The sequence below is a fragment of the Gymnoscopelus microlampas genome, assembly GCF_963454915.1.
Source record: "Gymnoscopelus microlampas genome assembly, chromosome: 10".
NCBI classification, from domain to species: Eukaryota; Metazoa; Chordata; class Actinopteri; order Myctophiformes; family Myctophidae; genus Gymnoscopelus; species Gymnoscopelus microlampas.
Genome location: NC_139947.1, coordinates 4,851,053 through 4,857,112, shown reverse-complemented (window position 1 = coordinate 4,857,112; position 6,060 = coordinate 4,851,053).

Below are 6,060 nucleotides of genomic sequence, written 5' to 3'. Positions count from 1 at the left end.
CCACAACCCCCCCTCCTCGCGCCCTGCCCCCCCCCCTGGGGGCGTAGTGACCTGTACTCTGGATTCTTCTCATCTAACACAGCGGGGGTGCATCTCTCAGGTCCTTCAGTTAAATCCTAATTTCCTACACTTGCATACTTTCCTTGCATGTTAGCCTGGTGTCTTTTCCGGACGGTGTCAGAATCTAGTTGTATAAAAAATGTTGTATTTTTATATAACTAGATTCTGCCAAGTCTTGGAAAAGACGAGCTGTGATTGGCCAGTAGTCAGGACGCGTGCCCCCTCTAATATGGCGGCCTACCTTTATGTGTCTATGCGTAAATTCCAAGTGTCATGTCGTGTGACGTCCTTTTCTGATGACAACTACACAGTGTACACGCCCCCTCCCTTGTGGGGGCGTTATATTGCCAGCTGGAGGGGGCGGGGTCATCACGCATCATGCTGTTCAGCTTGGAAAGTCTTCCTGGTAGCAAGCACAAGGGTTTCCCACCTCCTCAGTGATGCTTCCTAATCCTATTTCATATGTCCAAGTATCCAAAAAAATGTACAGTACTCAAGTAAATGTACTTCATTACTGTCCACTGAATGTAAGAGAGCAGAAGATTGCTATTCCCTGTTCTTCATGGAATAACATGACCTTGAAATATTAACCATAACTGTAGCTCCAGTGCATGAATACAGTATGTTATTGTGGTCTTCATGGACTGATACTGCCGTTAAAATTATGATTTAATATGGAGAAACTGACATTTTAATCAGTCTGTCTGGCTCAGTTTCTGGCAACAACATCAGAAAGCTCAGAAGAGCCCATAATAAAACAGCATGGTATATATTAGATATTGTTGCTGGTGGACAGACACCACATATCTCCATATTTCTACTTTTTTAAATGTTTTTCTCATAAATGAACGCCCTACTGTCGTCATGCTACAGTCTCACACACAAATTTAGAAAATAGTTGTGAATTTGAAGTGAATGTTTAGTGAATTTTAAGTGAAAGTGGATACGTCTGTCTTTGGATTTTAAATAGTGACGATTATGTAGGTTTTTGATTCCAGGAAATCCGTTTTGATTTGATGTTTGTTAGAAATATTACTGTATGTCTAGTGTCATAAAGTACAGCACATAAAGAATCAATCAAAATGTAAATGCTGATCCTGACTGCTATTTTTTCTATGCCAAGTATTTACTAAATGCAATTATCCATATTATCCATTATCAATCATATCAATAATAATATAACTCATGCTATTAACAATATGTAGTAATTTGTATTAATATATGTAATTAATAGTATAATATGTAAGAAAGTATGTCTGTATTAATTATACATATCATACATGCCCACATTCTTAGAGAGAGTGTAAAATGAAACCTTGAGAGCATGAAATGAAACCAAATGGACCCATGAGGGTCCATTTGGTTTCATTTTACGCCCTCAAGAGTTAAAGATCTATAAGGGTCCATTTGATATCTCCATCATTTAGCTGGGGACCCCCTGGAACCCCCTCAAGGACCACTGGTGGTCCCCGGACCACTGGTTGACAACCACTGCACTAATGGGTTAAAATAATCCCTGGTAGTGCAAACAAATTGTTTAAATCAAGTATAGTACTAAAATACACAGAACAATTACTGTGCAAATATCAAGGTCTTGTCTCCAATGTCAACAAGGGACTGACTATCTTTATACATTCATACTATTCATATGTATGCAGGCTCTGACCTTGAAATGCCTTTGGAATATTAACAATTACTGTAGCTCCAGTTCATATACAGTATGTTATTGTGATGAAGAAAGAATTGTATTGAATCCTATTATATCGTAGCTTTCGGGCAAAAACCTTGTATCTTTATAATGTCAAGGGGTTTTCTTTTTTCTCCGTAAATGAATACCCTATACTGCTTCTTCGTGCAACAGTGTCACACAAAGGGAGCAAAAATAGCAGAGCTGCAACCTTACAACGGGTCGCATCACGACGTGCTGTGAGCTTGTAGATCTGCAATTTATTTATGTACAGTATTTATTTACAAGTAAAAGTCTTGAGCCAATGAAAAGTATTAACAAGAGTGTGTGACTAAATATATATATTTTTCTACATTTCCTGAAAAAGTAACAGTTTTGGACCAGCAACGGTATAATATTCGATCCCGGGCTCCCCCAGAGTTAGTGTCGAAGTGTCCTTGAGCAAGACACACTGAACCCCCTAATTGCTCCCGCTGAGCAGGTTGGTGCCTTGCATGGTTTCCTCCGCCATCGGTGTGTGAATGTGTGTGTGAATGGGTGAATGTGATGCACAATCTATGTAAAGCGCTGTGGATAAAAGCGCTATATAAATGCACCATTTACCAATATAATGGTACTTCCCCCTCCCCCCATATACCTGACTTAAAACACACACATACTTACACACACACACCCACAGACACACAGACACACACACACACGCACACGCACACGCACACACACACACACACACACACACACACTTACTTACACAAACACACACGCATGCGTGTGCACGGGCGCCCTCAAAACAATAAATAAAGAAGAAAAAAGGAAGGAACATGAGGAAGCTTAACCACTTAAACTCTAAGTGACACCATAGTGCTACCAGGCAGGCAGTATAATTAGGCCTAAAGCGTCACAGCTGTGACAGTAAGGCTAGTTATTCCAGAGGCATTGACTGTGTTTGGAAGGGCTGCTTTGCACTCTGAGCTCCAGATATAAAAAATAAAATAAAACCCAGTTAAGTGTGTTTCACATCGAGTTCATTAAGGTGAAAATCATATTAAAGACAGAGAGGGGAGCTTATCTCAAAAAAGAAAGAAAGGAAAAAAAGACCAATTTTGTGGCTGATCTCTTTGAAGCAACACCATGCACAAAGCGGAGAAGATCAAGGTTCTTATAGCCATTAGACTGAATACCTTGTATCTCCAAAAATCTACACGCTCACAGTGTCGCAATGCGCCGTTGTGAGCTTGTAGATTTTCACTACTTTTGTGAAGCACTCTAGCGTTACAGTAGCTTCCTAGCATAATTGCCTAAGTCATATTTGAAGGTCTCGGGAAAAAATGGCCTTTTAGGCAGATACTGTATGTGATTTTGTAATGTAACAAGCATTCTGAGGACATAATGGGCGAATCAGCAGTGTTAAGAGAGTAGAGTTATACAAAATATGACGTATAGGCAATTACGCTATGAAGCTAACGGTATGACAAAGTAGGGACCGTTTTATTTGTAGAGTACATTTCAACAACAAGGCAATTCAACGTGCTATACACAGGACATCAAGCAAAGAAAGCACAATTATACAATGACAATCAGGATGCATAAAACTAAAGAAGTAAAACATAACAGATATAGTTATCAGTTACAGCGCAGAAGAGAGAGAAAAAAGACAATTCAAAGGCAGCGCCAACAGAAAGGTCTTTAGTTGTGTTTTAACCCATTTAGACCGGGAAAGAATCTGTGCATTTTTAGATTTCTTTGGCTATTGAAAAATAGCAGTGCCGCGCTATGAGCTTGTAGATCTGCTATTTTTGAAAAAATAGTTTGTGCAAATCTTTGAATATATGTATTTTTAAAGCGAATATTTGTAACTCAAATCTTTGCTTCTGGGGGATTGTAAATCTTTTTTTTGAAAAACGTATGTTTCTATATCAGTCGTTCTCAAACTTTTTCATGTCACGGACCCCCAAAATTATATGTATTTGGCCAAGTTTCACGATTTTAAAACAAAATAGCGGATATATACAAGCTATGAGCTTGTAGATCTGCTATTTTTTAATAGCCAAATAAATCTTAAAATGACACAGATGCTTTTCCGGATTGAATGAGTTAATAAGTATTAATTAAAAAATGAATAAACATGGAGATACCAGGTTTCATGTCTGACAGCAATGATATAAGAAGCCATCACAACGCGCTAATAGGACGACAGTGCTAAACAAGGTGCAGAAGTGTATAATTGGCCCTCAGGCATTCCTCTGCCACAGATTACAGAATAAAGAAAACTAAAATGTTGACATGCATGGTCGCTACATCTCACTGGAAGCTACCCATTACCAAGTGAAGTGGTAATAGGCGTAAGTGTGGTAGAGAGACAGGAAACTGAGGGCAGAGAGAGAGAGGGAACAAACACACCGTAAAATAGTGGTTCTCAAAGTGGGGCCTGGGGTCCCCCAGGGGTCCTTGAGGGCGTTCCAGGGGGTCCCCAGCAAATTATAAAGAGTACACTGTACCATCAAAATCATTGTCATACTAAATATTTTGTACTCAAGGCTAAAGTTTTGAAAAATCTTGGAATCCCTTTGAAATCTTGTCTTATGGGGGGGTTTCCTAGCCTGTTGTTTTGGTATCCCTAAACGTCCCTGTCAAGGTTCAAGGTTGTACTTTACTGTTACATCTTGTGTACAGGTACATGAGAGTAAAACGTATTTTGGTTTAGGCTTCATTCAGACAGTGCAGCAGCATCGGTAATAACAACAATAGAATAATGATAGAAATCGTAAAAAGATTTAAAGAAAAGAAAGTCAAACAAAGAGAGCAAAAAGAGAATAAAAAGAGCATCATCAAATATACATGTGCATAAAAAAAAACAACCAACAGCATTTTTTCTTCAGTAGCTGCCACCTAACTTTGTGTAAGCAACTTCACAGTATATTCTGTATACAGCTGATTAGGTACAGTAGGTGCAGTTCAAGCATAATAGTGCAAGAAAGGGACAAAGGGACCAAAACAAACAGTGAAAAAAACTAAATACAGCGAGAGGAAGGCAGTGTGTTTCTGCAGGTAAACACCACCATACTTACTCCAGTGGCTGATAACTCCTGGTATAGAGGGAAATGACTGGTACAAATGTTCATTTGTTTTGTAAACACAGGGCAAAGTTAGTCCTTGGGGGGGGGTTGGTTCCAGGGGGTCCCCATCACAATCAATTTAACCATTTTATCCATTATGCGTTGGCTATTCCAAAATAGCATATATACAAGATTTTTTTTAAAACACTAATCTTATCTTCTGGGAGCCCCAGTCACAACACATTTTCAGATGGGGGTCCGCGGCCAAATACATATCATACTTGGGGGTCCTTTACATGAAAAAGTTTGAGAAACTCTGATTTAAGCAGTAAAATAGCTATAGTCTCTCAATACAGACATGTTGGCTGGCTCCCACAATGTTCAAAATGCTTCCCGTCTAACAGTCTGCACTTCACAAGCTTTGAAAATCAGTAGAAAATAAAGCAGATGTCCTGCCTTCCTCCACTTCAGGTTTGCCTTTGCATTTTTTTTTTTTTTTTAAGTCCTAAGTTGAAGCCTATAGCTAGCTAGCTGCTTAGCAGAAATGGAAACTCAAAAATATATTTTCAAGATATGTTGGCTGTCAAAGTACCCTTTTCCGGTCCAAAAAGCTTCGCAGTGCTACGTGCTATTTTCTGCAGAGATTTAGTGTAGAGGGGGAAAAAGAGTGGACCAAATATAAATTAGATACCTGGGGGCAGTGTTGCCAGATTCTGTGAGAGAAACAAGCAACCAGGTCTAGGAAAACCAGCCCAAAAGAAGCAACTATGGGCCACATGAGCACTTTAACATCAGCTATTTGAAAATAGCAGATCTACAAGCTCACAACGCGTCACGATGCGACGCGTTGTGAGCTTGCAGATCGGCTATTTTCAAATAAAATCTTGCGGGGAAATTATAATAAGCAGATCTGGCAACCCTGCCTGGGGGATGTCACGCACACTCACTGTAAAGGGCCAAAGAAGAACCGAGGTTTTTTATAAACATTGAACCAATGAGAAGTACTAACAAGAGCTAGTGACTAAATAATAACGACAATGGAGATAGGCTGAGAAGTGCGGTCATCCGCGAGGGATGCTCCTTCCGCTGCTCCTTCACTTGGAAAGGAGCCAGCTTAGGTGGTTCGGGCATTTTGTACCAATGCCCTCCCTCCCGAGTGTCTCCCTATAGGGAGGTCCTCGCTGCACGTCTCCCACTGGGAGGAGGAGACCCCCCCCCCTGACCAGATTGGGGGGGATTGTATCTCCACACTGGCCT